General features: G+C 42.7%; 1 pseudogene; it reads right to left on the bottom strand.

The window, feature by feature from the left end:
- Positions 1–2,390: 2,390 nt before the first annotated feature.
- LOC147824307 (rho-related GTP-binding protein RhoQ-like) lies at positions 2,391–3,097 on the bottom strand (annotated as a pseudogene).
- Positions 3,098–12,718: the final 9,621 nt, after the last annotated feature.

The following is a 12,718-nucleotide window of genomic DNA, read 5'->3' on the forward strand; positions in this document are numbered from 1 at the left end:
GTGGGAAGCAAAATAAAAATGTGGACCTCAATATCTTTATAGGATGAGTAAGGAGACCAACAGCAGAGAATATGGGAACTGTCACAGGAAGACTAGTGAAGTCCACTTTCAGATGCCCAAGTTCCAAGAGGCAGAAACCGATCTCAGTATCCCCTCATACTCGTCAGACTTGTGCAAAATCTTTGGGACCTCAGGGCACCATCTTCAGATCAGGAAAGTAAAGAGTCCCCACCACGGTTAGGGATAAAAGTTATAAAACAAGGTGGCGGGGCGGCTGGGCACGGTGACCTGATCCACCATAATCACTCTCTGCTAGAACATGGGATAGAGTATACTGGACAATGTGGGTGCTTCGAGGGCAGGAGAAGGAGGATTTCCAGGTCATGCCAGAGATTGCTGAGTGGAACAGCCCTCCACAAGAGCGGGGACAACACAGATTCCTTCTACTACCATTGGCCAAGTCAGAGCTCAAGCGGTTGTTCCCACATGGGGAAATTGTTACCTCTGCTTAAGGGATTCGGGAACTTAGAATTACAACATATGCCTTACATACAGGAGGCGGGTGGAGGACACTGAAGAACATAGGCAGCACACCTCATGTCCGTGATAGATACCCAGAATGCTCCCCATTGACAGGTCTCAGAGAGTGCAGGTAGAAATGATAGCATACGTTGGCCATCATTTTGGACACCAAAGTGCCAGGGAAGGAAGATGATGACGTTAGGGCAGGTGCCAGAGAGCAAAGACAGGAGGAATGTAGGGGCTACAACAGGGTTATGTTTGGGATGCTTTGCTCTCACAATGTGTCAAACCACCCATCAAAAAGCTCCAATCTGCATGCCATAAATTTTACTCTTGCGAGATTTATCAGTTCACCCACTCACGGACACTTTGATGGATTGGATATGTTGGTTCTTGTAAATGATGCTGCCACAAACATGCCAGAGTATGTCTCTCCATGAGGGAGATGTTTCATTTCCTTTTGGTGTTTTTGCATAAAAGGCATCGATAGGCTACATGGTACTGTTGTTTAAAATTTTTGTTGAACTGCCAGACTGTACTCAAGGATGACTATAGAAATTTATGTTTCCACCAACTGTGCAAAAGGATTCTCTTTTCTTCACATCCTCATTGAATGTCTTGTCTTTTTGTTTTTTTTAAGTGGACCCTTTCACCTCGGGACAAATATGTACTGCCCCAGGATTAATTAAATCCATATTATTTATTTCTTGCTTAATGGAATATGATGAAACGTAATACAACTGGAGAGAATAGATATTTGAAAGCCAGTAATATTCTGTTTAACTTACATTCTGAGTGTGTATATAAATTATGGTTCTATAACTTCTGCTATACTTGCAATATCTGTATCTTAACGGTGACAACAGTTTTATTACAGAAGCAGCTGCTCTGTTTTAAATTCCATATAACATGCTTAGATTCTAGGTCTTGGCTCTTTAACGTAAGTCAAAGTTCTCTTGTGTTTTGGTCAGCATACACACTTCTCATTTCATTTGATGTACACAGCCAATGTGGGAAGTAAAAAAATTACCAGCTAGTTCAGAGAGCTAAGTTGAGAAAATGATTGTGCCAAAGCCCGACCCCAAATTTTAATTTGTAATTTAGCATGTATCTCATGCAATTTGGGGAGCATCAGACTTAATCTGCAATTGTCAGAAGCCTTGTTACAGTTTAAAGCACATTAACTAAAATGTGTACAATGTCAGTGTTGATGATAAATGCAGTTATGACCTCAGTACACTTTTGGCATTCTTCAAGAAAGCATATTAAGTTTAATATAGAAATATTTAGTTTACATTTAGCTTGTGCTCAGGTAATAATAAACATTTGTTCACTGTTGATCTCATACATTCTTTCTCATACACTTGGAGCAACCTTTGGCTACGTGGCTGGCCTTGCTATTTCACCACTCTGGATATACGGGAATAGAAAGCAACTTCCGTACACGAAAAATGAACTGGAGCAAAGGGAGAAGATATTTCTTTGTGCAGGTTCCATGAGGCCTGCGTGGAAATGTATATGGTCAAAGCCATGCAGTTCCATGTACAGCACTGCGTTTTGTTTTGTTTTTAATGTAGTTTCAACATGATGTGATTGTAGCTTTTTAAACTATGAAAACCCCGAGAGATTGTACCTTCTAGTTGAAATGAAGTATTTATAATAGATTGTGGCTTTGGATTCTACTTACTGATCCTCATACCTTTAAGGATCATTCTTAGTGAACTTTATAGCATTCTGAGGACAGGTTTTTGTTTTTGTTTTCTTTGAAGTATGAAACTGCTTCGTTAGCAGAGGTGTGGGTATCGCTGTTGCGTTTCACATTCTTTCTGAGAGTAACTGATAGTTTTCTTGGCCACTGAAGAGGTTTTTCATGTAATCAAACAACAGTTTATGTATTTTGACCCTATTGTTTTTTTTAACTTTTTAAAATGGTTCTTTGGAGTTAAAATGGCTATTACAGCCTCATCAAAATCAGGCTTCAGTCCCTTCTGGGTTAAAGCTGAACATTGCGCAGAGCGCTATGCTGCTATCTCTTTTGCTTGTTTCCGTCCTTGTTCCACACATACAGGTTTTTCTTTCATATCCTTCAGTCTTGCTAAAGTTTTGGGGTCATCTCAGAGATCAATCTGGGTTCCTAGTCATAAAAAGGGTACATTTGGTGCACATTCCTTAAGTTTTGGTACCCACTCTTGTTTCCCATTTTGAAAAGAGGCTGGATTGATCACCCACCGAGGAGCATATGCGGAAGACCTGAGTCACTGAATAAGATAAAGGCCTCAGACGATCATAGTCTTCCTTCTCCAAGACATCCAACTCCTTTTCTTCCTCCAAAGCCTGAGTGCCAAGCCAGATTCTCAGGGATACTGAGGCAGGCACTGTCCGACCATGTCCTAGAGTCCCAGGAGGTACTGCTTGCCCATTACAGTGATACTGACTGTGTAGTGCTGAAAGACGGTGGGCATGGATTTCTGGGGAAGGCGTCCTTGGTGTAGCTCACGAGCAGGCACGTCTGGCCCACCGCCCCATCGCCCACCACTCCGCACTTGAGCATCAGCACTCCGGGCCCCTGAGCCATGCTGAGGCCAGCCAGCCTCCTGGCATGGAACCAGCACGCCCCTTTTCCCCTGCAGGGCTCAGCCCCTGTGCGCCTTGGGGGGGCGAAGTCACAGCACATACACACACACCCCCAGGCCCCATACAGCGGCGCCTGCTGCAGGAGGGGAGGGCAGGGGCGGTGGGCCCAGGGCACAGCCGCCTGAGCCTCCTGGGTCATTGCCGCCTCTGTTACTGCCGCCAAGGCCTGAGCACCGGCTCCAATCCCCAAGTCCACGTGGGCTGTCAGCCAGCCCCAAGCCGGAAGGCTCCCCTGGATCATTAAGACCAGCCGGCCCTGGGGGAGATGGCAACTTCCGGGAGGGCGGCCACGGGGAGGGCTGTTGTTTCCATATGAGGATCACACCTCTTTACAAAATATTTCCTTTGAAAACATTCTCTCCCTCTCTATGGAGTATCTTCTCATTCTCTTGAAAACAGCTTCATCCAATAAAAGTTTTAAAATGCTAAAGTCTCACTGGGAAACCTTTCTTTCATGGATGCCTATAACATTTTCCATGAGGGGTACGGGAGATGACATCACTAGTCGGAAGATTCAGTAGTCAGTCAGGAGGAGGGGGACAACGCCAGCCAGCATGGAGGCCAGGTGAGGACATGCGTAAGGACCCAGGGCTGGAGGAGCCGCTGACAAAGGACTCCACTGAGCTATGGGAATGAATGCTCACTGGCACAGCTGCTCCACTGAGGCAGCACACTACTTCCCTGGCCTGAGTCCTTAGGGCGTTTTAGAGCGTTAACCTCAGAGCACCAATGGGAGGGGGCCCAGGCCCTGCCAAGTGTTGAGGTGACAACCCTGAAGGGACACATCAAGGAGTTCCTCCACTGCAGAGCGGAGGAGACCTCACAGCAATAAAAACTGTGAGAAGTAGTCTCTTCCTCTGCTTTGCAAAAAAGAATTGAACTGTGTGCTGTTCCACTGGCAAAACAGCATCTATCCCTCTTTCTTTTTACACCGGGAAAGTAAACTACATTTTTCTTCAAAAAAAAAAGGTTTGAGGCTGAAGACAGGCAGGTCTGCAGATGTGGCCCCAAGGTCACCAGTCACGCTGAAAACACCGAATCGGCCCTCTGCAGACAGCCACCTGGTTTCACACTACAAAGAGGCAGAGGACACCAGACCCCCAGATCACTGTACTGGAGCTAATCAAGTTCTCAACATTTAAAGAGCTCCTGCCCTAGATGTAGGGACTTCTGAGCCGCCGTCCTACTGCTCTTGGTACAGAAGAAGGGCCTTCCGGGCCTCCAAACACCCCACCGCTTCCGGCCCAGAGGAAGGGGCTTTCGGGCCACCATCCCTACCGCCACTCCCAGCCCTTGGCCCACCTATCACAGCTCAGAGGAGGTGAGCCACGCGGACACCAACAGCACCCACCCTGTCCCCCCCCAGTCAAAATGAGAATACACGTAAATAAGTCTCAAAACCAGACTTCCAGATCACCTATAGCAACCCCAAAGGGAAATGAGAAGGAACACTCTGATACTCAACCACCTGGACCCACTGAACTGGCAACAAAAGGGGATCTGGAAAAAATGAAATCAGAAATAATTTCTCAGATAACAGGAGAAATTGTGCTCCTAGTGCAAGACATGATTAATAAATCTAGACAGGCGCTAAGGAACATGATGGAATCCCAACATAGGAAACAAATGGAATCCATAAAACAGATGCAAATAGATTTCCAGGAGATGAAAATCTCCACTGAAAGTCTACACAACAGAATGAGCCAATGTGAGGACAGAATTTCAGATATAGAAGGTAAGATTGCAATTAATGACCAGGAAAAGAAAAACTGTTTCAAAATTATAAGGAAACACGTGAAATCAATGCAGCAGCTGCTAGACGATGCAAAGAAGAAAAACATAAGACTGATCGGAGTCAATGAAGGAACAGGGGAGAGTGCAGATGACATAAAAAAAACTCTTTGCAGAAGTAATGGCAGAAAACTTCCCAGGCAGGGGAAAAGAGCTTGACATACAGATAAGTGAGGCATATAGGACTCCAAATAGCCTTCATCAAAAAAAAAAATCTACACATAGGCATATAATTGTTAAGATTCCACGAACTCAACAGAAGAAGAAAGTTCTACAAGCAGCTAGAGAAAAGAAACACATCACATACAAAGGAAAGCCCATCAGAATCACAGCAGCCTTCTGCACACAAACCATGAAGGCAAGAAGAGCTTGGAGTGACATATTCCAAGCCCTAAAAGAAAACAGCCTCCAACCCAGATTGATGGACCCTGCAAAACTATCTTTCAAAATGGATGGAGAAATAAGATACTTTCACGACAAAGAGAACCTTAGGAACTTGGTGAATACCAAACCAGCACTCCAAAAAGTTTTACACAATATCCTAGGAACAGACATTGAGGATCACAACCCCAGGAAGCAAAGCAGAATGAATCCATCTAGCACAACAAGAAATTAAATGTGAAGAGGGAGAACCCAACAAAATGAAAAAGTCATGGCAATGATAAGTCAATACATTTCAGTTATAACCATCAATGTTAATGGTCTCAATTCACCAATCAAAAGAAACAGACTGGCAGAACGGGTCAAGAAGCAAAATCAAACAATATGCTGCATACAAGAAACACACTTAATTCAATATGAAACTCATAGACTGAAAGTTAAAGGGTAAAAAACAATACTCCATGAGACAGGAACCCCCCAAAAAGCAGGAGTAACTATCCTCTTTGCAGATCAAGTAGATTTCCAACCAACACTGATTAAGAGAGACGAAGAAGGACACTACATCCTTGTAAGGGGAGCAATCCAAGACGAAGAGATGACAATCATAAATATGTACGCACCAATCACTAGTGTGCCCAACTATATGAAACAAATACTAACGGACATGAAAAGTCATATAGGCACTAATACAATTGTAGTGGGGGACCTCAACACCCCACTGTCACAAATAGATAGATCAACTAGACAAAAAATAAGTAATGAAATACTAGAACTCAATCGAACTCTTGAACAAATGAACTTAGCAGAAATTTACAGAGTCTTGCACCCCACAAAATCAGAATACACATTCTTCTCACCTGCACATGGGTCATTCTCCAAAATAGACCACATGCTCACATATAGAACATGTCTAAGTAAGTGCAAAGGAATTGAAGTCATCCCCTGTATATTATCAGACCGCAGTGCGATGAAATTGGAGATCCAAAGCAAAAGAAACTCAAAAAAATTCATAAACATGTGGAAATTGAACAACACACTTCTGAATAACCAATGGGTCACAGAGGAAATTAAAGAAGAAATCAGACAGTTCCTTCAATTAAATGACAATGACAATACAACATATCGGAATCTATGGGACACAATGAAAGCAGTCTTACAAGGGAAATTCATAGCAGTGAATACTCATATTAGGAAAACAGAACGAGCCCAAATAAACAACCTGATGCTGAACCTCAAGCTTCTAGAAAAAGAAGAGCAGGACAACCCCAAAGCTCATGCAAGGGAGGAAATTAGAAAGATCAGAGGAGAAATCGATGCAATGGAGACTAAGAGAACAATACAAAAAAATCCATGAAGCCAAGAGTTGGTTCCTTGAAAGAATCAACAAAATTGACAAACCCTTAGCCAACCTTAAGAGAAAAATGAAAGAAAAGGCCCAAATCCATGCAATTCGGAATGAAAAGGGTGAAATTACAACAGACCCAGCAGAAATCCAGAGGATCATCAATACCTACTTCCAGAACCTATACGTCAAAAAGATGGACAACACAGAAGAAATGGAGAGATTCCTAGATACGTACGAATTAGCAAAGTTGAATGAAGAAGACCTAAAAATTCAAAACAACCCAATGTCAACCAATTAAATTGAAAACGTAATTCAAATTTAACAACTAAGAAAAGACCGGGCCCTGATGGCTTCACCGCTGAATTCTACAAGACAGTTAGAGAGGAACTACAGCCACTACTGTTTAAACTCTTCAATGAAATTGAAAGGGAAGCAATACTCCCAAATTCATTCCCGGAAGCAAGCATCACCTTGATCCCCAAAGCAGAGAAAGATCTAACAGAAAAGGAGAACTATAGGCCAATCTCACTAATGAACATAGATGCAAAAATCCTTAACAAGATACTGGCAAATAGAATGCAGAAGATCATCAAGAAGATCATACACCCTGATCAAGTGGGATTCATCCCAGGGATGCAGGGATGGTTCAACAAACGCAGATCAATCAATGTAGTACACTATATCAATAGAGCCAAGGACAAAAACCATATGATTATCTCTATAGACGCAGAAAAAGCATTTGACAAAATCCAACATGCATTTATGATGAAAACCCTACCAAAAGTTGGAATAGATGGTCTCTACCTCAAACCGATAAAAGCCATCTATGAAAAACCAACAGCCAACATCATACTAAAGGGTCAAAAACTGAAATCCTTCACACTAAAATCAGGAACAAGACAAGGATGTCCACTATCACCACTCTTGTTCAATATAGTTCTGGAAACATTAGCCATGGCAATTAGACAAGAGAAAGAAATAAAAGGAATAAAGATAGGAAATGAAGAAGTCAAATTGTCATTATTTGCAGATGACATGATACTGTATATAGAAAGAAGACCCCAAGAACTCCTCCAAAAGTCTTCTAGACTTAATAACCAAATTCAGTCAAGTAGCTGGTTACAAGGTCAACACACAAAAATCAATAGCTTTCCTCTACACCAATGACAGACTCACTGAGAGAGAAATAGGGCAAACAGTTCCTTCACAATAGCATCCAAAAAGCCGAAATACCTAGGAATCAACCTAATGAAAAAAATCCAAAAACTCTTCTCTGAAATCTATAGCACTCTGAAAAGAGAGATTGAAGATGATATCAGAAAATGGACAGACATCCCCTGCTCCTGGGTAGGGAGGATTAATATAGTGAAAATGACCATACTTCCAAAACTGCTATATAGACTCAAGGCAATTCCAATTGAGATCCCAGCAGCATACTTCACGGACCTTGAGAAAACAATCCAAAAATTCATTTGGAACACGAAGAGACCTAGAATAGCAAAAGCAATTCTAGGTAACAGAGACATGGCAGGGGGTATCACAATCCCCAACCTGCAACTCTACTACAAAGCTACTGTGATAAAAACAGCATGGTACTGGCAAAGAAACAGACCTGAGGACCAGTGGAACAGATTAGAAGATGCAGAAACTACTCCAGACACACTCAGACATCTTATCTTCGATAAAGGAGCCAAACACCCTCACTGGAGGAAAGATAGCCTCTTTAATAAATGGTGCTGGAAAAATTGGCTTTCAACTTGCCAAGGATTGAAACTAGACCTATATCTCTCACCATGCACTAAACTAAAATCGAAATGGTTTAAAGATCTAAATATTAAAATAGAAATGCTGAACCAGTTGGAATAGAGGTTAGGTAGAACTCTTGAAGACATTGGTGTAGGAAAAGGTTTTATGAACAAAACCTCAGTTGCCCGGGAACTAGCACAAACAATCAACAAGTGGGATCTCTTCTTATTAAAAGGCTTCTGCAGAGCAAGAGAAACCACCAGCAGTGTGAAGAGACAACCCACAATGTGGGAAAACATCTTCACCTGCTTTTCCTCAGACCAAGTTCTACTGTCTCGAATCTATAAAGAACTTCAAAAGATCAGACCTCCCAAATTTAAAAACCCACTCTGAAAATGGGCATCTGAAATGAACAGACATTTCTCAGACAAAGAAGTAGAAATAGCAAATAAATACATGAAAAAATGTTCCACATCACTGGTCATCCGAGAGATGCAAACGAAAACAACGCTGAGATTCCACCTCACTCCAGAAAGAATGGCCGCTATCATGAAATCTACCAATAACAAATGCCGGCGGTGCTGTGAGGAAAGAGGAACCCTGCTCCACCGCTGGTGGGTATGTAGACTGGTGCAAGCACTGTGGAAATCAGTATGGAGATACCTCAAAGAACTAGGACTGGAAGTCCCATTTGACCTGCTATTTCCCTTCTGGGGATCTTCCCCAAAGAATTAAAAGAATCATACCACAGTGATATATGTGCACCCATGTTCATAGCAGCACAGTTTGTGATAGCTACAACTTGGAAACCGCCCAAATGCCCATCAACTGGAGACTGCATAAAGAAAATGTGGGTTTTTTTTTATAAAATGGAGTACTACTCAGCCATAAAAAATGAGAAATTAGAGACATTTATAGCTAAGTGGATGCACATTGAGGCGATACTCTTAAGTGAAATAAATAGGACACACATGTGTAAATACCGAATAGTTTCTCTGGTGTGAGAAACTGAAAGTGTAAATAAGGACTAAAATGTATAATAGGTAATGTGAAATAGGAAGAAAAGGGGCAAAGTGGAAGGAAGTGGGAGGGCTGGGGGAAAGGAAAGAAGGGTATGGAATTAGTATGAGAAAATGGAAAAATAGGAACAAAATCTTTGTAAATAGGGAGGAATGGAGGGGTCGAAGGGAGGGCTGGGCAAGGGTGAAAAATAAGAACCCAGAGAGATTATGTAAAGGTGCAAATTTCCAACAATGAATGTCATTATATTGTATACCTAAAATGTACCAAGGTTTAGAATGAATAATCAATAATGCCAAATAGGAAGAAAAGGTCCAAAGGGGTAGGGGTAGTGGGAGGGGCAGGGGAAAGGAAAGAAGGGAAAGGAAAAATGATGAGAAATGGAAAAAATGGAAATAGGGTCTTTGTAAATAGGGAAGGGTGGAGGGGCTGAAGGGAGGGCTAGGAATGGGGAAAAAATAAGAGCCAAGATGCATCATGTAAGGGTACAAGGTCCCCATGAGAAATGTAATTGTTTTGTATACCTAAAGTGTACCAATAAGAGAATTTAAGAAAAAAAAAAAGGTTTGAATTTTCATTAGTGTATTTGTGCATACATAAATACTACATTCATCCTGAGGAGTCGGGACTAGTACATCATATGTTTTAATTTTTTCCACTTGCGTTTACTCTGCACTTTTTCTCCTTCTTAGAACTTTTCTTAAAGCACAAGTACTCAGAAAAATATGAAGCAAAAACTGTGCTGGTAAAGAAGAAAAATCTCATTGTACAATATCAACTAGAAGGAAATTCAAATGGACTGGAAACAAATAGTCATTTAACAAAAATTTATATTATTAGAAAAATCAACTCACAGAACACTGATTTATCCAGAGCATGGTGGTGACACATTTTAATGTATGAACACATTTCCTTGCTTTATAATTAACCTTTCTCTTCTCTTTCATAAATATATAACGATAGCAGTTGTAAAAAAATATTTGAAAATATGATTTGAGTGACACTGCCATATAGCAAAAAGAAAACTGGGTGGAAATATCTACCTGTATCTTTCTATCTATATAAATGACAATAAAAGAAAGGGAAAATAAATTCATCCTTACAAACACTACTGCATTCTTTCATTCATATTTTTCTCAGTATGAATTATGGTTATTCTATTTCTAAAGAGATGCTTGGTTTTAACTCTTGGTTATAAATTATATGAATGTCTTTAAGCTCTCATTGACCATCACTCCGAAGTAAATTTGGAACGAGGTGGTAGATTTACCAATTTAGCACCTACCCCTTGGTTCTGTTGTGCTTTCTCAACATCAAATCACACCTGTGACAGAGGGCGCTTTTCTGCAGAGCTTGAGGGCAGAAAATGGTCAGCTTTGTGCAAGGACTAGGAATCTGTCCAGATCCTTAAATGAAGACAGAGAGGGTAAGGTGAGCATTCCCTTGAATTATGCAGGACACAACCACTGCAAAGGCGGGAGTCACCCAGAGCCTTAGAGAAAGAGACCTCACTTCAGTAGAGGGAAGGCTAACACCTGTGAGAGATGTGAATGTGAGGATCAGAAATGAGAATGATGGAAGACCAAGCCGGAACACCACGTCCTATAGTGTCCAGCTGCAGCCGCTTATTCTTGAAGGTACTGAAAAGACTGTGGTCACAGGAAGGGCCTCCTGAGTTCAAACATGCAATTCTCAGGGAGGCAAGAACTCCATGTGACAGGAGCACGTTCAGATAAACAGCATCCGGAGGTATAAGATAAGTCATCTCGGGCCAGAGATTTAGCTCAGTGGCTCCCTGCCTGCCTGGCAAGCACAAGGTCCTGAGCTCGATTCCTGGTACCAAAAAGAAAAGTTTATTTATCTCTCCGGGTGAGCAGCTGAATGTGGACTACATGTAGCCTACGCTCATACAAGAAACCCCCAAATGATGCCTCAAGAATTGCTCCTATTCTCTCTGCCCTAGGAAGCCCCAGGAAGCGCAGTTAGTCTGATTTCTACCTGCACATCGCTCCTCGGCTTTTTGGTTAAGATCAAGTGTGATTTCTACCTGAAAAGACTCATGGCCCTCAGGACCTCAGGCTAATGGGGTTAGCAGTTAGCGTCAGTTTGCATAAGCAGCAGACCTAGAATTGAACAGGGGTCAAAAAGAGGAATCCAGGATGAGAAATGGAAAAAATGGAAATAAAGTCTTTGTAAATAGGGAAGGGTGGAGGGGGTGAAGGGAGGGCTAGGAATGGGGAAAAAATAAGAACCAAGATGCATCATGTAAGGGTACAAGTTCCCAATGAGAAATGTAATTGTGTTGTATACCTACAATGTACCAATAAAAGAATTTAAGGGGAAAAAAAAAAAAAAGAAGAAAGAGGAATCCAGGGCCAGGGCTATAGTTCAATGGCACAAAGCCTACCTGGCAAGTGCAAGGCCCCGAGTTCAAAGCAAGGAATCCAAATTTTATGAGAGGATGCCAGCTAGCAGAAAGATCCTCCCAGAAAAGACTTCTCACTTTGAGGCTCCTGTCAGAGCTGGCAGGCTAAAGAGCCTATTTCTACGTGGAGGTCTCAGGAAGCAGAGTCCAGCTGTGGTGGGCAGTTAGTTCCCTAGTCAAGCAGAAGAAGGGCTTTGAGTAAAACGTGGGTCACGGGGAAGAACCGGCCTACTACTGAGAGGACCTGTGCCCGGATGTGCAGGCTCCTCAAGTCCTGTTCCTGCTCTGAGTCTAGTGATGCTGTGGTCGCGGGAGCCTGTGGGTATGCAGGGATTTCTTCTTCAGTGACTGAGGGAAGCGTGCGGTTAGATTGGAGGCTGTGTGCCTCAGGAGTGTAGAATGAGGAATTCCAGGCTTTGCTGGCTATCAAGGCGAGATCTGGGGAGTTCTGAATCACTCCGAAACAGTGAGGTCCCTTTAAGGATTCACCCCTGATGACAGCCCTGGAGACCCCATGCACGTGTGGCCGGATGTGGACCACCCTCACTTCCTGCACTTGCACAGGCATCTGCCGAGCCGCTTCGTGAGCGGCGCAGAGCGGCCCGGAGCGGCTGGGCGGCTGGCTTTCTGCAGCTCCAGGTGAATTCCTAGGGTTGGTCTGAGGTCACTTTAGGGTTCCTAAATGTGGACTGAAGCGATTCTTCCTCTCTTAATCAAAGGGGCTGCGGGTTGGGTTTGGTGTAGCTCAAGTCTAATCCGGGAAACTCGGAGGCAGAGGCAGGAGGGTGACAATTTTGACGTCAGCCCGGGAATTTATGGGCTTCGCGAGGCAAATATAAAATAAGAAGGGCCGT

This window comes from Heterocephalus glaber, unplaced genomic scaffold, assembly GCF_053883595.1.
Source record: "Heterocephalus glaber isolate CG9 unplaced genomic scaffold, H.glaber_assembly_v1.0 deba00001548, whole genome shotgun sequence".
Classification (NCBI taxonomy): Eukaryota; Metazoa; Chordata; class Mammalia; order Rodentia; family Bathyergidae; genus Heterocephalus; species Heterocephalus glaber.